General features: G+C 38.8%; 1 pseudogene; it reads right to left on the minus strand.

Moving 5' to 3' along the window:
* Positions 1-11569, minus strand: part of LOC101408728 (eukaryotic translation initiation factor 2A pseudogene) — a 71050-nt pseudogene extending 59481 nt beyond the window's left edge.
* Between the last annotated feature and the right edge of the window lie 15695 nt (positions 11570-27264).

The following is a 27264-nucleotide window of genomic DNA, read 5'->3' on the forward strand; positions in this document are numbered from 1 at the left end:
TGTTGCTCCACATCCTCACCATCCTCAACACCCTTGCTCCACCTTGCCAGCATTTGGTCTTTTAAGCATTCTGGATTTTGAACCAACCTTGTTTGTCTGGATAAATCCCACTTGGTCATGGTACATAATTCTTTTTATACACCATTGGATTCAGCTTGATACTGTTTTGTTGAGGATTTTTACATCTGTGTTTATGATATTGATCTGTCATTTTCTTTTCTTGTAATATCTTAGTCTGATTTTGGTATTAAGGTAATGCTGGCCTCATAGAATGAGTTTGAAGTATTCCCTCTGCTTCTATCCTCTGGCAGAGATTGTAGGAAATTGATAGATTTTCTTTCTTAATATTTAGTAGACCTCACCAGTGAACCCATATGAGCTTGGTGCAGTTTGGATGGTTATTAATTATTGATTCAATTTCTTTAATAGGCATTCAATCTATTATATATCTATATTATTACAGACTGAATAGATAGGAATTTTCAGATTGTCTATTTCTTCTTTGTATGAGTTTTGGTAGATTGTGTCTTTCAAAGAATTGCTCCATTTCATCTAGGTTTATCAAATTTCTGGGCATAGAGTTAGTCATAGTATTTCTTTATTATCTTTTTAATGCCCATGGGATCTATAGTGATGTCCCTTCTTTCAGTTATGACATTAGTAATTTGTGCCCTCTCTCTGTTTTTCTTAGTTACCCTGGTTAGATCCTTATCAATTATATTGTATTTTCAAAGAACCAGCTTTTGGTTTCATTGATTTTCTCTATGATTTTCTGTTTGCAATTTGATTAATTTCTCCTCTAATTCTTATTCATTCTTTTCCTTGCTTATTTTGGATTTAATCAATGCATCCCACAGATTTTGAAAAGTTGTGTTTTAATTTCCACTTAGTTCAAAATATTTTTTAATTTCTCTTGAGAGTTCTTCTTTGACCCATGTGTTGTTTAGAAGTGTCTTATTTAATCTCTATGTATTTAGGGATTTGCCAGATATCTTTTTGTAATTGATTTCTACTTTAATTTCACTGTGGTCTGAGAGCAGGCATTGTGTGACTTCTATTCTTTTAAATTTTTTAAGGTGTCTTTATGGCGCAGAATGTGGACTATCTTGGTGAATGTTCCACGTGAGCTTAATAAGAATATGAATTCTGCTGTTGTTTGATGACGTAGTCTATGGATGTCAATTTTATCTAGTTGATTGATGATGTTGTTGAGTTTAACTCCAAGTGGATTTTTTGAGGAAAAAATTCTATATATGAATATTTTTTCCTCTTACCCATCTCTAGGTATCTTGTCTATTCCTGCTTTGCTATGGTGTTCCCTAATCACCACTATTATCAACTTTCTTCTCAACAAATTAACAATATCTAAAACACAATCAACAGTGCATTTTTGAGTGACTATAGTGTCATAGAGTTTTTGTTAATGTAGCTTTGTAAATTAGAGTTATAATAGGAGAACAACCTCTTTTACATTCAAGTCGTTAAGGAAATATTGGGAGAAAGGAAGGAAAGTCAAGCAGTTTTGATAGTGAAATCCTAGTGTAGTATCAGTTGTTATTTAGCCTGTAACTAAATGTCAACTGTACATCATTTTACCCAATTACTTTTGATCTGAGGGTTCTCAAGTTCGTTCCACAGGAGTAAGTGTTGTTGGCCTCTCATTTCATCACTTTTCCTGCTGGTAAGTCTGATGGTGTCATCCTCTAGCTGTTGATAACAGTGAAGGGGGAACCTGTCTAGTAGATTATGATGGGAACACTTGAATTTGGAGATTCCCTATAGGTAATAATTACTTGTGTTTTTTAAATAAAAAATTAATATTTTAAATATCTTGAAATATTTTCATTGATATTTAATATTATTTATTATTAATTAAAATATATAAAACTTCCAACAAATTATTTTTTATAATTTATTCTGATATTAATGGAGAGGGAATATATGGGGAAGTACTATTCTACTATTTTATTTAAAATTACTGAATGTTTTTAAGCAATGTAATTTAGAAAACTTTGAACTATCCAAGTAGTTATTTTTTAACAGTGCTGGAAGAATTTATGCTAAATAATAGGCTTTTTGAGCAGTGATAGTGACATCTCTGTTACTTATTGAAATTTGTCTCTTTGTCAAGACTAAGTTCCTTGAAAGCAGAAATTTGAACGCAGCATCCTGTTTATCTTTGTTTACTTATTCTTGAACCTAGTAGGTGCTCAATAAAACTTTGTTGACACAAAATGACATATCATTGGCCACTGCTTCATTTCTGGGGAGCACGCCATGGAGAAAAGTATAGCAGCTGCTTTGAATCAAGATTCTCTGAGAATTTGCTAACTGATTCACCTCTGCCAAGTAAGAAGTATTCTATTAAACTAAACGCATCAGTTGCATACCTGCTGTGTGCTTAGTGTCATTAGATTGGTACACCTACCCAATAACTATGGACAGATGGAATTAGCTGATATAAAAGAGCATGTGTTTTTCCCTCTCTAGCCCCACCCTGCACAAAGTAGAAAAATAGAATTCTCCATCATTTTTTTTTCTAACAAGGATATCTTTGGATGTATTAGTCAAACTTGGAGTCCCTCCAACACAAAAGCTTATGTCTAATTTTAGAACTAATGAGCTTTCTGTATGTATCAAACTGGAAAGCACATATTCTCTCCATTAGCATCAAGGTGACTTTATTCAACATAAATCTATTGCCAAAGAGAAAATTAATGTTTCTTACTTAGTGTTAGTGGCTCACAAGCTCAGTCTTTCCTTAAAGTGCTTGGGAAAAACATGAACATATTCATTAGAGAAGAACAACAGGTTTGTAGAGAAAATTGATTTCAGAGACTCACAGAGCCCTCCATCTGAATAGACCTTTAAAGGTCTTCCAGCATGACACTCCTTGACTGCTAGTATTTCTTTGCAAATAACTTTCCTGGGTGATTATCCAGTCCTCTAAATACCTCCCCTGCCAAGGCACTCTGATCCACTTTTTACCAGCTCTGATTGACAGCCCCTGGCACAAAACCCAAATCCTTTTCACTATTGCCTCCCAATTACTTCCAGATTTGTTCCTTTGGACCCACGGATTGCTAACTCATTCATATGACGTTTTTTTTAATGCTTGATGACAACTGCCACGTATTCTCCCTCTCCTTTCCTGTGCCTCTGCACCTCAGTCTTCTCTTATCCAGGCTAAAAACTTTAGTTCATCTAGCCTTTCTCTTATGCTCTATTTCAAATTGCTTCATCATCCTGGCCAGACTTATGTTTCAAATAACACAGCTTTCCTAAGAAGGACATCATAACATTTAAAAGAAGTTCATTCTGGCAGAAATGTGCAACATGGATTGAGGTGGAAGATACTCAGACCCCAACCAATGATTATGGCTGAAATGAGTGATTATTAAAGTAGTACATTTGATGTGGAGAGTAGAGAGTAAATCCGTGACTAGTTTATTTACAGAATCAAAGGAAGTAATGGTTACCTTGATGGGATGAGACCACAGAGATGAAAAACTCAAGGACACTTCAAGGTCTACTTTGGGAGTTGAGTAGAAGACGGTACTAATTTTAAATCAGAAAGTAAAGGATAAATTTACCTGTAGGAAGAAAAACCTAGTGCATCGAATATATTTTCTTAGAAATGTTTATTAAAATTGCTAGATAGATAAGTTTACAGAGTAATTAAAATATCTATATGCTGGTTACATGTTAAAGCATCTCATAGCTGAGTCCTCTCTCCCAAGCCTGGACCATCATATGTAGCGCTTAATGAAGTTAAGATATTGAAAATGAAACTGAACCCTTCTTTCCCAAACTTTCTGCCTCATTTTGATAATCACAGTCACCACCATCAAGTCAATCTTTGACGTTAAAAAACTGTGGTATTTCCCTGTGATTCATCGTTTTTTTTTTTTACTCTCACATTCAATCAATTACCAAATTTTATCTATTAATCTCAGAAATATCTATCAAATCTAGTTGCTTTCTCCCATTCTAATGCCATTGCACTAGCATTGTCACTTGCCACTAGTCTTCAACAGCTTGTGTTGTTTCATAACACATAACACCTGTCCTTCTGACTGTGTGCTCCTATCCAGTGGAGTCCTGGAGCCAGCTTGGATTGGTGTTGAGGAGCCCACTGCGGAAAGGTAACGAATTTTGTGAGCTGGTTGTCAAAGGATTGCTAGCTTGAAATTCACCACAGTGGGGGTATTTACGTGATGGAAATCCACAAACTCTACGAATTAGGACTTGTTTTTTTTTCCTGTATCAGAATACTACCGTTCTTGCCTTTCCAATCTATCCGCCACACTGGTATCAGAATTTTCTCCTTACAAAAGCAAAGATGGCAATGCCACTGTCCAACAAAATAGGAAAAGTTAAGTGCAAGAACTTGACTTAAATACGGGTGAACACAGAAGTCTGATTTCAATTTATTTATGTCTGATTTCAACATATTACTTATATTTATAAGTCAGATTTCAATATATTTTCAAATTATTTATAATTCATTACAGATTTAGACACAGAAAACACTCACACAGAGGCTTCTTTATAGATAGTTTTAAATGGTAGCTACTCCCGTTTGACGAAGCAGCAGGTGGCGGATTCGTCTTCAAGGAGAGTGGAAGGTCTTCTGCCAGACGGATCCATTCAATGGCTCTTTTACATGTGAGTAGGAATCTTGATTAATTGTTTCCACGTGCCCTGTGTCTTATTAATTAATCAACTGGTGTATTGTAAGGTTGACGTACAGAGATGATGGTGATTCCTAGCCTTGGAGGAGGGTCTTTTCATCCATGTGTTCTCCAAAGCCGATTTGTTCTTCTGAAGTGAACATCTTTATTATATGCAGGATCTCTGATCTAGGGGAGGTGAAATATCTCTGGCAAAGTGATCTGCTCAAAATCAGAAAGTAATGTTGATTTTTAAACTTGCAAAGATAATTTTCGTGTTTCTGAGATGAAGATGTCGGGCTGGCTGACATGCTATGCCTTCCCCCAGTTTCTTCAGGTGACCACATACCCCGAGAGTTCAATCTCCAGAATTTCTCTGTGCAGCCAGACAATTTCTATTTGAATTCTCTGCTAGTTTTAACTATTGGTCCATGGCTAATTTTACTTGTACATGTGTCATTTATCAACATTGCTATTATAATTTACTCTGGTCTACTCAAAATGTGTTTCTAGTACCCCCTCCCAGGCCATCTAATTTTTGTTTGCGCCCCACTATAGGTGAAATTTTGGAATTTCTCTTACAGTTTATAATTATATTAGCACTATTACATTTGGGCTTATAGAATTTTGCATATTTCGCTGCTTTAAAAACTCCGCTGGCTTCCTTTTGTCCAAAGGAAAATTTACTTTAAAATCTTCTTAAAATGAAAATGTGTGAGAAACTCTGGGGTGAGGACAAGGTATCGTGTTATTTTACCCATCGAAGTTTGAAAACCACAGGCAGAGAGATCAGGATAACAGCCAGACTCTCTAATATGAGACACAATTGTCCTTCTTTATCCAACTCTATCATCTTTACCTTTAAAATCCCATTTCCAGCCATATTCATCCCGCATTTTCTGAAACATCAAATTTTTCAATTGGTTCCCTGCTCTCTAGTCTCTGGGCATATTAGATGTTTTTACATTTTCATAAATTCTTATCTCTGTTTGAGAGGCCTTTCAAACTGCAGAATGCGGTTTGCAAATATCACCTCCTCAGAAAAGGATAACAGCAAACACTTATTGAGTGCTTTCAGTTTGTTGCTAAATCCTTCGGAGGATCATCTCATTCAATCATCCCTGCATTTCATAAAGGATGTAAGAGGAGGAACATGCAGCATGACCCTTCAAGTCACCTGCATAAGTTTACACAGATCCAAGTCCAGTTCTGGGAATCCAAGTGGTTGACACATTGCTGCTATTGTAATCGGACTGGAGAGTCCAATCACCCAGGTTCTTGCTCAGCATAAGAGAGGAATTCAGACACCGAGACAACGGCAATAGGAAGCAAGCAAAGAGTTATTAGAGGAAAGGTCAGATACACTCCAAGTGAGGAGCCGGCAGTGCCAGAGAACGCATCTGCCCCGAGTCTTGGGTTAGTTTAATTTTCATTTGGGCTATTTAGAGGAGATTTGCATTATCTGATTATCCGCCAATAACAATTTTTCCTCCACCCACACGTTGGGAGGGGGAATTCTTGACCTTCTATGGGAATCTCCGGAACTGTCATGGCAGTCATCCCCGCCCCCGCCCCCTGCAATGGGGGCTAATGTATATGCAATTTGTATGTAAATTAAAGAAAGGTCAATGTCCTCTAGAGGTGTAGAGCAGAGGCCTTTGTTTTCTGCACTCATTATTTTTATCGTGTTGGTTGAAGGTCACAGACTCTGGTGTTATTTGTATCTTGTGGGATGCCAGCAAGACGCTTCTTTGATGTAGCGAGGTCTCCAGCTATGATTCCCTGCTCTTGTCTACCTAGCTACCCATCTCACTATCACTCTCTATTGCTTTTTGCTGATTTATTTTCTTTGTGGCAGTCATTACATTCTAAAATGATCTTTTTCATGCATTTATTTAGGTGTCTATGTTATATTTTTCTCTATCAGAAGTAATGGTTAACTAGGGTATAGATTTTTAAAAATTTTTTATTTATTTATTTTTTTCCCCCAAAGCCCCAGTAGATAGTTGTATGTCATAGTTGCACAGCCTTCTAGTTGCTGTATGTGGGACGCGGCCTCAGCATGGCCGGAGAAGCAGTGCGTCGGTGCGCACCCGGGATCCGAACCCGAGCTGCCAGCAGCGGAGCGCGCGCACTTAACCGCTAAGCCAGGGGGCCGGCCCTTAGGGTATAGATTTTAAATCCAGGGCCCAGAACAGCCCCTTGTACGTGGAAGAGGCTCAGTGAATGTTTCTTGGATGGATAGATAGATGGATGGATGGATGATTGGAAGAAAAGATGAATGGATGGATGGATGGATGGATGGATGAATGGTTGAATAAATGGGCTGATAGAAGGGTGAATGGATGAATGAGTAGATGGAAGGATGAACATATTGGTGGTTGAATGAGTGGGTGGAAGAATGGATGGATAGATGGATGATTCTGTTACCTGAGTCTTTACTTTTGGAGGAAGAGGAGAAACAAATGTCTAAACAGATACGTAAGCATTCAAATTAGATATTCAGACATGTCCCATGTGTTTCCCCTTTTTTCTCTCCAGAAGGTAACCAGTTTGAGGTAATACTTGACTTCTCAATGTGTGGTCTGCAGAAAGGTAGAATCAGAACAATCTGGGGGCTTATTAGAAATCTAGAACCTTAGGCTGCACCCCAGACCCACCAAATCAGAATCTTCATTTTAACGAAATTCTCAGTTAGTCCCATGTACCATATCTCCCCACCTAGACAACATTTGCCTGGGAAGAACCTGTCTGATGTAACTATTTTGGAACTCTGGAGTCTGTCGAAGGCTTGCAGCTTCCAGGGGAAGGCTTAAGTGGTAAATTTCAGTCAAGTGCAGTCAATTACAGCTCTTAGCACAGTAGCAGCTACCCATCTCCAACCCCCAGTTCCTTGGCAGGCAGCTGTGTACATGTTCCTGAGGTAGCTTGCACACAACTTGAAGGAGCCAGGGTACGCAAAGAGGATTCTGTCCTCCACATATCAGGGATCTGTGCTGTGATCACTGTCAGGTACCTCTGATCACAGAGGTGCAAAGAAACCAGCAGCCATTGTTGTTTCACTTCTGCTTGTTGCTGCAAGCCCCTCCCAGACCAGCTGAAGTGACTTCCAGGGGATTTAAAGGGCTGGCACCCTTCTTCCCCTCCTCCTTCATTGTTCTCTTTTGCCTCCTTTGGATCCAGACATTAAAAAGCAACTCAGGAAGTTAATCAGCAAGCCATGCTTACTCAGTCTAGAGGTCCATCCTAACTGTCTCTTGTTAGCTATTTCTTATCTTTGTTACCTCACTTTGCCATTATCAGGGATATGGTTCATCATCAGGGATAAAGAGGTTCATAAAATGCCTTTCCTGTGTCTGGTTTCTATACTGTATGGTTATTTTATTCATGATAATGAAATATTAATACAAACACTAAGCACACTTTATTGAGTAATTACTCTATATGCTTATCTTATTTAATCCTGATGATAACTAGATGAGATGGATTATACTATTCCATCATTAGTATGGATGAGGACCCTGATGCTTAAGAGTATATAATTTTCCCAAGGTCACAGTTAATCAGTGCCAGGGTTGGATCTGATCCAGTCTGGCTGGCTCCAAAGTTCTTGGTCATAAACTCTGAAATCTGATTAAGGAGAAGTAAAGGCCTTCTAAGAAAAGCTTTTCACTCTAAGGACCATTTTAGTGTTAAGAATTCTGAAACTTCAGCAAGCCAATGGAATCAACTATTGTGGATGGTCACGCATTCTACTTCTGCGAACTAATCACCTGAGGTGTTTTCAAAAAGAGAGGGGGTGGTGGAGTGGGTTTGAATGGGAAAAAAAAAAAAACAGCTTATCATTTCCAGCTCTGAAAATAATTATAATCTTCAGGAGTAGATTGCATGAAACATGTCCCTCTCATTACAAGTCTATTGTGAGTTAGCACATGTGCCTAGAATGATATGGTGTTAATAGAAAGTATGTTGTTTAAAATAGATATTGATTATAAATACACTGTTTGTAATGTACTCTTATTTACAGAAATAAATAACTTAAAAAGTATTAACTAATTTTACCCTTTCCTTGAATTTTTTAAAACCAGTGCTTCACTGTTCTATAATTAGTGAAAAATCTCATAAAATTATGCATAACTCAATACTTTAAACAATCATTGTTTGCTTAAACTTTGAGATGTTACTCAGTACTGTCATTTTAAAATGGCTTTGTGTTTAAATATGAAAATTTGCAAGCAATTAGTTCCTTTAGTGGACTAATTGCTGTTGCTATTTAAAACTTACACAGCACAGCTATTTCAATTTGAACAGGAAGACTCATGTTCCAACATAAATAAAGTCATAGAAAGTTTCATAGAGAGTTTCTCGCTGTTTTTCTCTATGTACATATTACTTTGGTCAGCTTATATTCAGGGCTATTGGGCTGATGATTAATAATCTAAGATTTCTCTAATAAAGCATTAATGCAATTGATCCAGAAGACACAGTGCTGTCAACTGGGTCATTGATTTTTAAACTTCGAATTCCCTTTGTGTACCAAGTTATTAATCAGTTGCAATGGCTCCACTGGAGATATGCTAATTAATAAACTCTTCTGATTAACTCCTTGATATATCCTTGACCCAGTTATCCTTACTGCAAAATTTCTGAAGTCCTTCATCACATTGTACAAGTAATCTATAAAGAGTTCGATAGCCACCAGGAAACATGCAACACCATTATTTTTCAGACATAAGGGGAATGACCTCCATTTGGATAATATTCAACTTGGTCGCGGAGGTTAATAAAATGAACAAGGGAAAGTCGCTTCAGTTTGTGTGCTTATAGAGGTAAAGAAGCAGTGCAGGGGTGTAGGGGCTGGAAAGTGGAACGCTCTGGCTTGGGCATTAGGAGACATGAGTTCTTCTACTAAGACCTTGAGCACTTGTGCAAACCAAAGCAAACGGGTCATCTCTCCAGGAGACTCATTTCTTAATGAGAAAATGAGGGCAGTAGACAGTGTGATTTCTAAAATACCAGGAACTTTGGCCCAATCTTGGGGCAGCTCTTGCTCCTGCGTCCCCTGTAACTTTCCTAGCAACAGAGCAGGATAATCATCACCATTACTCAATGGTTAAATTCTTTGTGACAAGCAGCAGACAGGAGCTATGATGGCCTAAGCTGTAAAGAATTTGTTATACAAATATTAGATAGTCCATAGAATTTCAGGAGGGGTTCAGAACCAGGCTTAGAACCTCCCCAGCCAGAAACACAGACAAACATGCCACAGTAGATCTTCCCAGGGACACTGCTGCCAGCCTCGTCACCATCAGATGCTGTAGCTGCTACACCTGACACCTTAGGTCATGACATCGAAAGTTGCTGCTGGTGCCACTTCCTCTACAATACCCAGAAACTGCAGGTTCTCCATTGCAGATGGTAAGCCAGACTCTAGGACTCTGGAGGTCTACACTGTGATGCTCTGATTGAGGCTTAGCAGAGGTCTGCACAGCATTCTTATGCCTCCAACACAACGGGATCTGCCGTTTCATAAGGCTCAAGCTGGAGGGTCTCTTTAACTACACATTGAAACTGCTTCAAAGTTACCTCTTGTTCCAGACCCTTCTCAAAAATGGCAGCCTTCTCAGCTACCTGATAATGGGTTGGCATAGTATTTCCAGATTCAGACTATGCAGGCCCCCAAACCAAAGAGTTCTACCAAAGGCAGTGTGCTTCCTTCCTCATGATAGGAGATGCAAGGTGTAGATGTGTTCTTTACCTTCAAGATGTCACAGCATATTCCCATGCACTGGGCCCCTGAACTCTTTACTGATATCTGAGATCCCTTAATCTTCAGTAGAACTTACTTTCCACTGTAGAGTAGCAGAACATGCCACTCCAAAATATGCCAATTTGGCCGAAGGATTATTTTGAGCTGAAGGCAATTGAGAAGAGGTAGATGCAAGAAAAGCTCTATTCTCCCTTATTTGCCTAAAAGCAGGACATAAATTTGTAAAGGTGTCCCCTCCCCTCTCTACCAGGAAGGACAGAAATTAATCACCAGAGACACCTCTAGACCCTGACCAGCCCAGAGTTGGCACCAGAGGATTCTACACAACAAAGCTCACTAACTAGCCTTTATCTCCCATTAGTTCCCCATGTATTTGCCTTCCCACAATTTGCTGCCCCTAAGAAACTCAAAGTCATTTTCCTTTGTCTTGTCACTTCTTTAAAAATGTATCGTTCTTTTGTTAAGATGCTCTGTAAGCCCAAGTTCTAACCACCCCTTTGAGTTACTCATCACTGAGTTCTCCCATGAGTACGAGCGCTGCTGTGTTAATAAACTTCTCTTTGGTTTTCTCTGTTAATCTCTCTCTTGTCAATCTAATTCACAGATGCCCCAGCCAGAGAATCTAGAAGGGTACATCCCTACATCTTTATTTTTCTTTGAGGTTACTGACACAGCCTGTGGCTCACCCACTCTTGACCTGTTTTTTCTATATCAGTCAAGTACGACCCCAATGATTGCCCATCTACCTGACACCTGTGAATACGTTGTCCATCAGCCCTGGCCACAGACCCCCTAGTTGCCATTCTGTCACAAGTGCTGCCACCTGGCATCTGCTGCTGCAGAATCCTGTCACTCCCATGGATGCCGGGGGCTCAAGTCCACAGCAACATGCTCTGCTGTTGTGCTGGCCTGCAGGACAGCCAACACTGAGCTGGTCAACAAACAAACAAATGGCCCTGGAGTCCTTTGCTCTGGGGCTAGAATGCTCTCTGGGCCCTCCCAAGGACACAGGGTCAGCTGGTGAGTTTCCCAGCTTCATGTAATAAATCCTTTCTAATGTGTCCATCTTCCAGAGTCGTCTTACACCTTGCTCCTTACTCTGCCAAGTCTGTGCTAGCATCTCCATCTCAATACTTATATGCCAGTATTTCTTTCTTTCTCCAGCTTCATTGAGGTATAATTGACAAAAATTGTATATATTTAAGGTGGGCAATGTTAGGTTTTAATATATGTATATTGTGAAATGATTACTACAATCAAGCTAATTAACTCATCTGTCACCTCACAGTTACCATTTTCTTTTTTGTGCTGAGAAAACTTAAGATTTACCCTCTTAATAAATTTCAAGGATACAATACGGTATTGTTAACTATAGTCACCACACTGTACATTAGCTCTCCAGAGCTTATTCCTTCTACAACTGAAACTTTGTGTCCTTTGACCAACATCTCCCATTTCCCCCCATCCCCAGCAACCACCATTCTACATGGTATATATCCACAATAGAATATTATTCGGCCTTAAAAAAGAAGGAAATCCTGCCATTTGTGACAATATGGATGAATCTGGAGGACATTATGCTAAGCGAGATAAGCCAGACACAGAAAGACATTTATTTGCGGAATCTAAAGAAGTTGAACTCATAGAAGCCGTTGTTTCTTTTAAATTTCAAGGAGACAGACAGCAGCACATTAGCTGTTTATTCCTGTAGTGCACACTGTTAATATTAAACCTCCCTTGAAAAGCTGTGCTGAGGCTTAGAAGAGACACTATTTTTAATAATATACATTTGTTATCATTATCATCATTAATACTTTAGTATTCTTTTAATGTGTCCCATTTTTTCCTTTTTACTCTGTATTCCAATGGGCAAGTCATATAATTCTCTATTTTGCCTATTTCCAAATGAGTAACACACATAAAAAAATACCCAGTTGCTTAGTATTTCCATCTGAGTTAATGTAACGTGGTGAGAATTGATTCCAAGAGAAGGAGGTTTCTTCTGCTACAAGAAGGGAGCTGAGTGACCTCAATTGTGACCAGATCGACAGGAGACAGAAGACAATCTTTGTTTTTCCTTCCTCTCTAGAATGCCAACCTCCTTTATTTTCAGAGTTCAGTGCTTTGAGAGCAGAACTCTCTAGTCCCTACACATGTGGAGTTGTAGTTCCTGGGACCTATTCAGGTCCCAAGAGCTATTATTGCAGAAGTGGATACAGAAGGAACATACATTATTGTTGAAATGTCTTTTGGGGAGTAAAAACTAACCTGAAAAGGACAGTTAGGTGAGAAAACATGGAGAGAGAAGAATGGAAGTCTCTTCAGAAATGAGGGACAACTGCTCAAGAGTGGACAGCCATGATGAAAGAGATTCCATTTAGCCAACCCAGCTTGGAAAGGAAAAATCTTTTATCCGAGAAGATGGTCTCTTTCTTTCCACAGTTACTTTTGTATCATACCAGCAAAACCCCTAAGTGCCCTGCTCCATTAGACGGGTCTTGCTTGTAGCCCCACTGCAAGCTCCTTTGTCTGAGCTGGTGACCATGTGGTCGGGTGCCTGGAGTAAGTGGTAAGGAGCCATTAGACTCAGGCATCAAAGCCCGGCCACCCTCCATTGCTCCATTGTGGCAGCTTTCTTCCACTAATCTGGCCTTGGGTGCCTAATTTATAGGACAATACATGGTTTATCCACACTTGACAAAGAGAAAACATTGAACAACAGCTCTGAGAGTGGTAATTTGAGGTAATTCTGTAGCTCTTTGGGTTTCAGAATCCTATTCTAACCCTTTCAAAAATCTAAGAGGCAGCTGAGGATCCTTAGAAAGACAAAATGGAATTCCCAAGGCAACTACAAAAATAAACCCAGACAGCATTCATTTACCTTGTTTTCTGGAATATTAGAAATATCTAAAATTTATTACCTCTCTGCAGCTCTCTGATTCTCTACTTCTCAGGATATCTGATCTATAGGAAGCAGAAATGAATTGTCTAGAAACACATCTCATTCATATCACATTTGCTACAGAAAAACAAAACACCTTTGCCAGGCGTTTCATACTGTATGATCTTGCTGCAGAACTACACGGCCTTGGGCATTGGGCAGCCTCCGCTCAGCCACCACAGATGAATCTTTCCTCAAGCACGGTGTCCTCACCGGATGCTTTACACAGGCTGCCATGCAGCCTTTCTCACATTATGGCTCCTCTTTGAACACAGAGGCCTTACCTTAAAACCTCATAGGGCTGGACATAATACGTTACCCCTGTGAGTCTAGTGAATGGCTCCTCTATTTTACGACCATTTTGTAAGAGTCAGACTTCACTTCGCAAATACATATTAAACCAGTCTCAAAATGCCACAAGCAAAGCCTATCGCTTTTGCGAAGGTTGACCTTGAGACACCAAGAAGGTTTTCTGATTTACATGCTGAAATGCCTTTGTACAAGAAATTTTTCCTGATAATAAAATTGCTGACAAATGCTTATGCTCGTTTATAAACCGTGTTTTATAGAACCTGCAGTTCATTTCCTTTTCTTCTTCCCTCCAAAGGACTCTGGCAAAGTTAATAGAAAAAAAAAAATACAAAAAACTTGTAAGACAGAAAAGATTGTTCATTATTAATAAAACTTGAAAGCCAGTGGCCCACATGTTAATCTGTAGTAAACTGCAAATGTTTCACATTTGTGAACCCTAAGTGCTTTGATTTTTGGCAAATGTTAGAAGAGATAAGTACAGAAAAGGAAGAATCAGGATAACAGGAATTTAAAGACTTACGGAGAAAAAGACATGCTGTTTTAACATGTCATCACCTTTCACAGTAGACAACGACGTTTTCCTGGATGATCACTACATTTTGACAGAAGCATCATCGTAAAAAATTTATTTACGTTAAGAATATTTTACAATCTGAAGTAGCAAACTGGTTCATCATCCATCTACTTAAGGACAATAATAAGGGCTCAAAAACATTAGAACTGTAATTTTCAAGGCATTAAGAAATTAATTCTTCATTTTCATTGGTATAGAAGGAAGAGTTTCTTTTCTTTCTCTAACATCACAAACTTGGACATGTACACATGCAGAGAATCATGCCAGAAGCCTAAATATAGCCAGATATTGAATTAAAGTTCAAGAGCTCTAAGCAGGATTTCACGTCACTGGAAGGTAGATATGTTTCGATTTAAGTGTAGGTCATTCATTTTAATTAGATTGTCTCGGGAAATTAAAGGATCATTTCTGCGTAAGCACATAGGCTATTCCAAGATTTCAAATGAAATTAGAATTCTTCTGGCTTGCAAGGGACATTTTTCCTGACTTAAAAGGTCAAAATTAGTGTCATATGGGCTTTAGAGCAATTGGTAACTGATAGCTTTAACCATTATGATGATCACTGAAGATAAATTATGGGTAGACGGAAAAATGGCTAATTATTTTTGCATTTTTATTTCATGTTATACATGTTAGAATCTGTTTCCTTTACCTTTCTTAAAGCTTTATCCCTGGGATTAATTCCTTAGGAGGGATTTCCCATGTTCTCCTGTTTCACCACAACTTCTGAAATACATTTTATGTTTTTTTTTTGAAAAATATATGTATTTCACTCATAATCTCTTGTTGTAATTTATTTAGAAACACTCTTATAGCCATTGAAGTTAACTCTTAAAGGAAAATGTTGACCACTATGTATTCTACTATTCCACCAACAAGATAAAATAATAAAAACCCAACATTAAGAATAAAAATGGTAAATATAAAAAATACAAAATCCAATAACTCTGTACAACATGCAGATGATGATTATCTCCTTGACTAGGAAATCTCCCATTTTAATCATAGCTCATGTAAACCATTTGATAAATGATTATTTGAGCTATTTTCTTGCTCCAAGTTTCCTTCTGGTCGTCATAACTGATAGCAAAATGTGACAAAGAGTTATTACGACCTCATCTAGAATCCACAAAATTTTCTGGCTCAAAATATTTACTTGGTTGATGTAGAGGCCTGCATCTTTCTTCCTCATAAGCTATAGGCATTTAAATAGACACTAGTAAAGCTTCTTTTTAAATTATCATGATTTTATTTTAAAAATGAATCGGAAGCTGCGCTTTTAAGATTACACTTTCTAAGTAAGCAGCGTTTATCCGTTTTTGGCTGTGGTGTGGACTCAGGCTGAGATTCTCAGTCGAAAGTCTCAATAGAAATGAAGGATAATTATAATTACTTAAAAATGAGTTGAGTAATTCTTAGCTGATTACTTCCTACAAGCATAACTAATCTAATGTTGCGCTTCCCATGGAATAATGGTTGAAATGCTAATTTTTAAGGCCTTATTAAAACTTAATTGTTATTTGTCTCAGCTGAGCTCATTAATCATTAGCCATATCAGTCCCCATTTTTGAATAGAGAATCTTTATTTAGTGGGACGGAGGAGGACCTTACGCCAATGCCCTTCCTCCTTCCCTGGTATCTCTCTATTTCTTACAGACTTAGACCTCAAGAGAGAAGGAAGACGGGAGAGGATATGGAGCAAAAAATAAAAGAACATAGTGTCAGTATATTATGTACTAACATACATACACCTTGGAATATCACGCCTCATGACCTTGGGTCAGAGAAGTGAGCATTATAAAAACACATAATCCTTTATACAAAGCTGCTAACTGAGCAGAGCTGTTCTCCATATTTCTTTAAAGGAATACAGGGATAGATGTAGGTGAACAATGAAGCTGGCACAGAACCAAGCCCAAGAAGTTCTGAGTTCCCACTTGTTTTTCTGCACCAGAGATACAGACACAAATATGGCTGCCTTTTGAGCATGGTCCCCCAGCCCCATTCCCCTGCAAGGACATCGCAAGCCTTCCCAGCTGGCTTGCACATGTTTAAATAATATATTTCCCCAACCTTGACTGTACATAATCTGAGCGCTTCTAACCACTTCTTCTCGAAGGTATCGAGCTTCTTCATTGATGGACACTTTTCAGGGGAATAAAACGACTACAGTCTTTTTCGTATAAACTCTCCCAATTCCGTCTCATTAGTCCTTATCATATTCTTCTGCACCCTCATCCATCTCTCTTTTCAGTTCACGCCCAACAGATACATGTAGACATTTATTGTGTCTTTCCCCGGCCGTCACTTAGGAGAGTTATTCATACTGCATTCGTTTAACACGTCTTCATAAATCAGTGCAAACAGCCCCTTCATCATTTTCATCGCTTTCCCCTAAACTCCCGTCAGGCTTTTCCATGTCTTGCACACACAATTAGGAATCCAAAGGCCAGAAAAACACTCTAATATAGGGACGCACCAGATTCACTGGGAAGCTGCTTTGATTTATTCTTGCTCAAGGTGATGTTCTTACAGTTGCAATTTTAAATTTGATGAATTCTCTGAAAAGAATCTACTATCCAGCCACGGACAAGACTTTTAATGCTCACAATCACACGGTGAGTTAGACAGCAAGAGCTTTTATTCCCAGTTTAGAGATAAAGGCGCTCAAACATAAGCCATGGCTTGGGTATTATGGCAGATGTTTCTGTTGGAGACAGTTTCTATTAAACTTGAGTTCATTTCAACATACGGAAATATATACATTAGTCCTTTTTCAGTAAATTGAATCATTTGAGGATATCGAGGTAAATTTAACAGAACCAAAAGATTATGAAAATGATAAGTTTTTGTATTACTTTTTGGAGTCAGTAATATTTGTGATAAAAACAGTTTAAAGTCACATACAAGTCAGAATAATTCTGATCCCAAGAGTCTGTCACAGTTCAGGAAACTCTTTTCTCACCATTTCTTAACATGTGCTATTCCTTTTATTTTGAAGCTAACCTTATCCCTTAAAGTTTTTGCTCCCACCCTGCTATAAACTAAATGTTTGTATTCCCTCAGAATTTGTATGTTGAAACCCAACCCCCAAGGTGATGATTTGAAGATGGGGCCTCTGGGAGGTGATGAGGTCATGAGGGTGGAGCCCCAGTGAATGGGATTAGTGCCCTTATAAAAGAGACCACAGAGAGCTCCGTGCCCCTCCCACCACGTGAGGACGCAGCTAGAAGTCAGCTGTCTGCAACTCTGAAGATGGCCTTTACCAGAACCCAACCATGTTGGCACCCTGGACTTCCAGCTTCCAGAACTGTGAGAAATAAGTGTCTGCTGTTTATAAGCCACCCAGCCTGTGGTACTTTGTTATAGCAGCCCAAACAGACTAAGACACATCCCCACACCATTCCTGTCCCCAGACACACACACACACACACCCCCCACACACACAGCCTGAGATATATCACACCTCAATAGTGCAACCCCAGTTCAAGACACATGAGGAGGCACTGGTGGAGAAGACTTGGGTTTGAAATCTCAGCTTTGCCACCTGCTGTGCCAACATTCATTAGTACACATGCTAGTGTAACTGACACATTACCATCCAATCATCTTACTTTGATTCCAAATCCTAAACTATGGTAAGAGCTGACCAGCAGAGACACAGAAATGATAGGCAAGTCAAGGACCCAGTGAGACTCTTCCAAGCCGATGTGAGCGGTATGACATTATTATTGATCACACCCAAACATCCTTTCTTTTCTTAATCTGCAAAATACTATTCAACTTAATTTTTATATATAAAAACAGTGAGCACTTACATTTCCCTTGACTTTCAGGTTAGGCAGTCTTCAGATATGGATGAATGATCTGCTCCTGGACATTCTGACAGCCCTTTGGGCTTAGGTTGGACAGGTCCTTACTGGTTGAAAGAAGCAGTAAAAAAACTAAAATGCCCAGTATTTATTTACCTTGAATAATACCAGTGGCTATTGATCTTCCAAACAATGGCAAAAATATCTCTTGCAGTGAGAAAATTATTTTCTACATATTTGTGAGAAGTAAAAAGCCAACCTCTTTGATATTTTCATTCAAAAGTATTATAAGAATATTTTAATTGCTCTAGGACAAAACATTCCAAACTAATATATAAATGCTAAATTTATCCACTGGAATTTTAGCCAAATATAGTTACTCTATACAAACAGCACTACTTCTTCAAAATGGAGACCTGAAACTTCCTCTAGTTGAAATGTTAGTTTTTCTGAAATGTCTCAAATTTTAAATTGCTAATCCACAGCTACAGTTGTGATGAAAATTCAACACTGATATTTTGACAACTGATTTACATAGTTGAGTCGATTTTATTCTCTCTTCAAGAAATTGAAAACAAACAAATAATAAAAAACTCTTTTAAATAAAATGTATATGTCTGTGTGTTTGTGTGTGTGTGTGCTTATATAGAGGAGAAGGTGGCAGAAAAAATTTATAGTATTTACACTGCAAGTTTAGAATGTTTAAAAAGTTATTAAAACTTATCAACTAAGGGAAGGACATATTAGCTAACATAAAATAAAGTAGAATACTAATAGCTAATTCTTATGAAGCACCAGGCGTGGTTCTAAGGCTGTAATGTGGTAGCCACCAGCCATATGTGGCTACAGTGGAGTTGATTGAGGCTAGTTCAAATGGAAATGTGCTCTAAGTGCAAAATACAGACTGGATTTGGAAAACATAGAGGGAATAAAAAGAACGAAAAATATATCAATAATTTTTCTTTTCTCTATGTGTTGAATGATAATACAGAGTTAAATAAAGCAAAAGTTGTTAAAATTAATTTAATCTGGGTGTTTTCCCCTGCTTTTAAAGTGGTTCCTAGAAAGTTTAAATGTCCCTATGTGGCTGTCACGGTATTTCTATTGGATAGTGCTGTTGAAGCGCTTTCCTCATGATCTCAGTTAGACCTGTAACAATTGCACTAGGTAGGTGCTATTATTGCCCTCATGTCACAGATGACTAAATGGAGGACGGGGAGATTAAGGGACTTGTCTAAGGTTACTCCCGTCCTGAGGGGTGGCGCCCAGCTATCTAACTTTAGATCCCATGGCTACTGGGCTCCAACACACTACAAATCCCAAAAGTAATACAAATGTGCTGTAATCAACACAGTAATTCCTTTATTCATATAATCGTTTTATAACAGCATGTTTCTTGTACTAGAATAATTGCAGTGTCTTTGATTGCTGAAGTCAGAATCAGACAAAACGGACTCTAGTCATGCTTTGCATTAAATATCTGTGTGGTTTTATAATATCCTAAAATACAACGGCAATGCTCCACATCAGCGATATTGTTATAAACTTAATTCCCTCCACAAAAATGTTATCCTTAAAAGCACCTCCTAATCTTTCCCAGATTAACCTCTTCTCAGGATTGCTGATAGGATGTCATTTCTCTTCAGAGGAACCCTCGTATTGACAGAGTGTGGTCTGGCCCACTGGTCCTGAGTAGATGTTCACTGCTCAGATCTGCCTGGCCTGGGGTACGTCGTACTCCCCAGCTGCAGAAGTACTGCCTGCTTAATGCTCAGTGCTTCCTTCCTGGGCCGTGGCTGAAGAAACCTAACCCACTCAAACTTAAGTTCCCTTGACTCTTTGGGGTACATTAGAGAGTGTTTTGAGCTCCAGGGCATGAGTGGGGTCAGCCGAGATCCTGTTGAAACTGCATCGCAGATCAATTTGTCTCTCCGATCAAAATTGCTTCATTCTTTCCCAGATGCATATTGTTCCTAAGACTCATCCCCAATAAACCTCCTGTACACAAATTTCAGAATTTGTTTCCTGAGGAAACACACCTAAGACAGACAAACTTGTCATCTCTTAGCAGTAGGAGATTTCTCAAGAGTGAGTTATAGAGTCTTAAACAATGTTGTACCTTGCACACTGACCTCCCAGTAGAGATTGACTCCTCAAGGCCAACCTTCAGATGAGACCAGCCTTATCCACAGTCACATTGTTAAACATAATCCAAATAAGGGCTGAGCGATGCAGTTACTTGGGAATGCCATTGTTATCTTCCAATTCTTCCTTCATAGATGATGGGAAGAAGGGAGAATTTATCTGCCCTCCTTAGATACTTTTTGCCAGGGCACTCCATGTGGACGACATCTTTGTATGGCATCCTAGAAACTTCACAAATTTGGATATTTGGCCTATTTCTCCTCATTTGGCCTCTTCTTAGAATCACTGATCAATCAGGTGTTTTGGGCAAATTTTCCACTCTTGGCACCCAGTTGGTTTTTCACGTGCTTTCAGCATCTTATGTGAGGGATTGCAAGCTCATGGTCATTGTAGATGAGTTAACACCCGTTACCCCAGCTGAAAATGTTAATTGCTGTGTTTCCTTATTTTATGGATCAGATACTGATTCTCCCCTGATTTCTGCTTCCTGAGATCCTGACCGAGCAGCATGTCAGCCCGTGCGGCTCTCTGCAGTCCTGCATACTCACCAATGCCTAATCAGTAAGCTTATTTGGATTGCAGCTGCTTCAACTGAAGACTAATGGGACTTTCAAACACCCTCTCCTTTTTCTAATGAAAACCAGAGATCACTGGTTTAAGATCTGCTAATGAAGAGAAAAACAGCGGTAAGGTTTCCCCTTGTTTTTAGACATGCCTACAAAGAAACGCATGGTGATGCCATTAAATCTTCCATAGGCTTCAAGGTCCTGAATTTTGAGTTTCACCTTATCTCTTAGGAAGTCAAACCCAAGAGGAGTGCTTAAGGGCAGTTCTAGACAAGGAAAGAAGATGGATTTTGGAATACTCAGTGCAGCATAGACGGGATGATTCCAGCAAAACCCATTAATTCCTGGCAGGGTCCTATGATCCTTGCCTGATGAGCTTTAATGCTGTGGCTTATGAGATTGCTCTCAGTGTATTCCCAAGGTTTTTAGACACATCTACACATGCAATCCATCATCTCTGCCCATTAACCATCAAGGGTTCAGAAGATCTTAAAATTTAATTGGTCAAGGCCGCTGCCATCACCTAAGGGCCATCTCTGCATCACAGAGCCCCCTTTATCCTGTTCCATTGGCTAGCAACCCGGAATCATTTTAAGCCATTCCTTCTCCCTTACTTATCACGTGCATAAAAGTTCTCAGATTCATTTCTCCCATACATCTCTCAAACTTGTCAACTTTTCTCCATTTCCTCCACTGCTATCTGAGTTTGACTTGTTACTATCTCCACCTTAGGCTATAGGTTTCCCTACTCCTAACCCATTACCCTCTCCAAAACTTGCATCACTCTGCAATCAGAACATCTGTCAAAAAGGCAAGTTTTTCAAGACACTCCTGCCCACCACCTATAGCCTTTGATGGCCGGTCATTACTTTTAGAGAAAAATAAAGCCAAATCTCTAACTTCTGGCCCCTGTCTGCCCTTTAGCCCCAACTGGTGTCTCTGTTCCCCACAGTCCTGCACTACAATGGTGCAGGCCCTCTGAGTGCTCAGAGCACAGCAGGATCCCTTCCACCCTGGGGCATTCTTCCCTCTGTGGTCCCTGCACTCTTAGCCACTTATTGCCCACCTGTGCTTCAGACGTCAGGACAGGTATACATCCAGGGAAACTGTTGCTGTTCTGGTGAGTTTTATTCATTACAATTTCATATAACAATTGTTCTTTCCTTTCAAAACATTTATCTCACTTTGTAATTGTACACCCTTGACAGCAACTACCTGATTACTGTCAGTCTTTTCTCCTAGAATGTATTCTTTGTGAGAGCAGGGAACAAGTCTGACCTTGTAAAATAAGTGTAACTATTGCATCTATTTCTTCTCCAAAATTCTATGATTCTATTGTAAACAAATGTCTTAATGCCAATGATGTCTACAGTATACATTCCTAAAGACAAAGTAGAGAAGAATAATTCTTGGTCACAAGTGTTACTAATAGACTGATTTCTCTTACACCCGTAGAACTTGAGTGTGGGAGAAATTGAAAGCATTAATACTTACACCATGTTTCTTAGATGTCGTTTTACTTTCAATTCTCTGATCTATTTTCCTAATCAATTTAATATTTCTGAAAATTAAATTTTGTTATTGTTGTGGTTCCTATAGATTTCAATGGGGTTCTCACTAGACTATACAACATAAAACGTGTCAGAATAACTCTTATAATATGTGCTGAATGTATTTTGTCCCATGCCCTTCCCCCAAGATATCCAGTTGGAAAATCTTTTTCCTTTTCAAGGCTTTGCTCAAATCTCCACTTCTCAATAAGACCATTCTCTTCAACACCATCACTACCATAGAAATACTAATCTCCTTCCCATGCTTTACTATTTTGTCTTTAACTTCTAACATAACTTACTTATTTTCATATTTATCATTTATCATCTGTCTCCCTCAGCTAGATCTTTGTATTTTGTTTTATGATATATCCAAACACTAGAACAGTACCCCGTGCATAATTGGTGCTTAATAAATATTGACTAAATGAGTGATAAATGATTCCTTTTCAAAGATAAGTCTACAATTAATATATGAAATAAAACTTTTTTTAAACATGTATTTATTCTCCTCTCCTAATTTATTCCAGACTTTCCCTGAGACTCAGACCATCTTTCACTATTTAAATCAGGGCATACTAATGGATCAACTTTTTTTTTTTGTGAGGATGATGAGCCCGGAGCTAACATCCATGCTAATCCTCCTCTTTTTGCTAAGGAAGACCGGCTCTGAGCTAACATCTATTGCCAATCCTCCTCCTTTTTTTTTCCCTAAAGCCCCAGTAGATAGTTGCATGTCATAGTTGCACATCCTTCCAGTTGCTGCACATGGGACGTGGCCTCAGCATGGCCGGAGAAGTGGTGTACCAGTGCTTGCCCGGGATCCGAACCCGGGCCACCAGTAGCCGAGCACACGCACTTAACCGCTAAGCCACAGGCTGGCCCCAACATGTTTTTATTTTAACCACGTGTCTGTAAAGCATGCTTCAGCCCTCTCAGTGGGTTTCCTCAGTCAGTAGCTTCTGTCTCATTAGACTTGAAACGGTAGAGCCCAAACTAATGGATGCTTCTCTTTTATATGAGTATATGCAGAGTCACATACATTTGCTTTTTAAACACTTCTTGACTAGAAGAACAAGAGCAACCATGAGAAAAAACCCTCCAAAACAAACCATAATGGTATTTACATGTCTTCTTAGAGAGTATTTAACGCAGTCTGTATCAGCCAGCTCAGGTGCTGAAACAGAATACCACAGACTTGGGGGCTTAAAGCAACAGGAAATTATTCCTCACAGTTCTCGAGGCTAGAAGCCCAGATCAAGGTGTTGGCACTAATCCTACCATGAGGGCCCCACCCTCATGATCTCATATAACTCCTCTTAAAGGCCCCTCCTCCAAATAATGTCATATTGAGGGTTAGGGTTTCAACATATGAATTTGAGGGGACACAAGCATTCAGTCCGTAATACAGTCTATTAATGCTTCTCATAACATCTACTCTTCTGGTAACTTCATTAACTTGTTCTAAGTTTTTTATATTACCATATAAATATTCAAGTAATATATAATATTGGTGAAGAAGTTGAGATTTAATCAATCAGAGAGTCAGAGAAACTAAGACAAAGTTTGAAATCTGTACCTAACATTGCCTTTTTTGTTGTTTTGCTTTTGAGTAGAAAAATTGGACATGAATCTTGGGTCATCAAGTCATTAACTGTCATGTGTCTTGTATTCCTGTTTTGTACTTAAAACCACATCTCAGGGGCTGGCCTGGTGGTGTAGTGGTTAAGTTTGCGTGCTCCTCTTCAGCAGCCCCAGGGTTGCAAGTTCAGATCCTGGGCGTGGACCTACACACTGCTCATCAAGCCATGCTGTGGCAGCATCCCATATACAAAGTAGAGGAAGACTAGCACAGGTAGTAGCTCAGGGACCATCTTCCTCAAGCAAAAAGAGGAAGACTGGCAACAGATGTCAGCTCGGGACCAATCTTTCTCACCAAAAACAAAAACAAAAAAACCCACACATCACAAATCCTCCAGTTAACACTCTCATTGTCCTCTCAGGCATGAAAAATTTGTTCTCCCACATTAACTTCTATAGGGTCTCCATTTGTAATCCCTCAACTTCGCTATTCTGTATCAAAGAAAGCAAAGTTTTCATAAACCCCTAAACTGAAGAAAGCTTCCACAGGTCTTCTAGGTAAGGTTAGCAGATAGCTTTGTTGCTGGCATGTGGTAGACCCTAAATGCATGTTTGAATGAATTAAATCATAATTTTCACCATGGTTAAGCAAACTGTTCCTAACCATTTTAGTTAGGAGACTGGGCTGAGAGACTTGATTCTGGTTATAAGAAAGAACAGAAGTTTGCTGGAAAAAGCATTGCCTCTCTTGCTTTGCTGATAGAAAGTAGAGACAAGGCTGGCAAAACTTCTCCATTTTCTTCCTGCCTTGAACACAGAGATGATGTCTGAAGGCGTCACAGCTATGATGGGACCAAGAAGCAATGACATCAGGGGCAGCCAAAGGGTATCACCAAACACTGGATTTCACATTGTTGAGCTACTGGAGTAATGGTGGCCATTACATCATCTCAGCTTCTTGTGAGCTGCTCTTAGAAACAAATGCATTCCTAATAGAGTCAGTTCTTTATTCAGATCTAAAACGTTGTGAGAAAAAAGCCGATGCAACCTTCTTAGTTACCTTGTTCACAAACAACATTACAAAGAAATATGTAAAAAAAAAAAAAAATTCAAAAGAAACTCTAAAGTGACTGCTAGGAAAAAAGACTTACTATAGTCAAATTTAAGGTAGAGTATGAAAATTTTAATGGACTTAGCAGCAATCTATTTTAATGTCTATGTTATATCTAAAGTGATTTATCATTTGTTGGCAAAGCAAGGCTGAGGTTTATCACAAAGTTAATGCACACATAAATCATTAATTATTAGCAGTGATCAATTCTGTTAAAAACTTTTCCTACTTGCCTAAATGAGCACGTCTGTCCGTCTTGATCCTTATTCAGCTCTCACTTTTTTTTGGCCAGATATTTAAAAATACAGTTAACCTTAAAGAAGTGTGAGAGCCTTGTGTTATGTTCTGCATTATGGCCAAGGGGGTATGCCTGCAAAATTGTTAGAAAGGCCATGATTCAAGTTGCTTTATTAGAGAAATTACAGGTGGAGGTCTCTACAACTGGAATACTTGATCCTGCAGTCAAAGCAACTTTCCAGAACTAAGATTGAAAACTACAATCGAAGTCAGAATGAAAAGTATGACACTGCATTTCGTAGTATAATTCCAAACAGCAACCAAGCCATTAAAATAGTGAGTGATGATAGTAGATATGTTCTTTTTGGCTTAGGGGCCAATATAAGTTTCAAAATGTCTGAACTGTAGATTTACTATGTTCTAACTTCCCTGATACTGATGCTATGGTCTACATAAGGAGATATAGTGGGCATAAATGAAGTATAGAGGGAGATTTTCAATGTTAGCCCAAACCATTTTGATTATTGAATATACTGATAGCTAAGTTGGAAAGGGAAGAAAGAGTTTCTCTTCCTTTGAGAACCATTTTCCTTTGACAATAATTCAAGCCAGCATTTTCAAGTCTAAATGACACACAAGTACATACACGGGGGAAAGGCAACCTGGATAAAATAAAATGAATATTGGCCTTGAAGGATCTGGGAGTAAATTGCTACCAGTGCTACTGGCTCTTTGATATTTAAGGTCTCTGAACCTATTTGCTATTCCAGGAGGCAGCAAACCTCAGTGGAGTAGAATTTAAGATTTAGAATCAGGCATTCCAGCTCTTTCACTTAGGAGCTCTGTGTCAGTAGCCATTTCACTTAATGTATCTAATCTTCTAGCTCCTCTGTGAGACGGGGTAATTATACTTGTCACAGTGTTGATGTGAAGGTGAATCTGGCAAAGCACGAATAGCTCTCACCATAGTAAGTCAGTGGAGAGGGTGCACAAGAGAGGTCTAGAATACGATTATAGATAAGAGTGTGTTAGTATAGAAGTATACTATTGTAATCATGGTATATTATATATCATAATATATATATATATTTATTTTTAATAATTGTAACTTAATGTTAACTATACTATATTATAATTATAGTATTATAGTATTATATGTTACTGTTCAACTGACACATAAGGTCTGAAATGGAAATACCAGCAGCTTTGGAGTCTCTCGATCACATGTTTATTTTTATTGGGTGCATGAAGACACTATAGCATGCACTAAGAGAAATTTCAGGCCTGGTCACTGTCCTCAAGGTGTGTAATTGTTCTGTCAACAGTCAGAACAAAGAGCCATGGATAAATAATTTGGACCATTTCTGAGGGAGATCAGAGAAGATGTTGGTTAGTGAGATTTGGGGGATGGGATTTCCATCACTCAGTCGATGAAAAGAGTGGTAAAGAAAGGAAATGCCATGAGCAGGGATGTGTAGGTAGGAAGATGTGGTCCAGAAAAGATAAGTAGCTTGACTGACACAGAGGGTTCTAGAAGAACACAGAGGCAAATGTAGGAAATTTAAGCTGAGAGTATTGAAGCTCATGAATCTTGTTACTGAAAATTCATATTCTATGAGGCTTTCTTGGCTTAATCATAGAAGAACTTACCAGTAAATATCACTGTACTGCCAGTGTGTAGCAGAAAGAATACAGACTCCTGAGTCAGGTAGATTTGATTGAAAATCTAGTGCTATCTCCTGTCAGTTATGTGCTGTTAGACAAATAGTTTGGACTCTCCAATCTGCAGTTTCTCCAGCGGCACAAAGAGGAATGCACTTACCACGTAGAATTATAATGGAGATTAAATGAATTAGTAGATGTAAAGCATCTAGCAAAATGCAGTAACGTGTGCTAGTTGTTCAATAAACATTAGATCCAATTTGTCCTGCTTAGTAGGATTATACTTCATTCAGTTGCAATGCATATCCAATGTCTAGACTGGACATAAAC

The sequence above is a fragment of the Ceratotherium simum genome, chromosome 32, assembly GCF_057802395.1.
Source record: "Ceratotherium simum simum isolate JZ-2026a chromosome 32, ASM5780239v1, whole genome shotgun sequence".
In the NCBI taxonomy this organism is placed as follows: domain Eukaryota; kingdom Metazoa; phylum Chordata; class Mammalia; order Perissodactyla; family Rhinocerotidae; genus Ceratotherium; species Ceratotherium simum.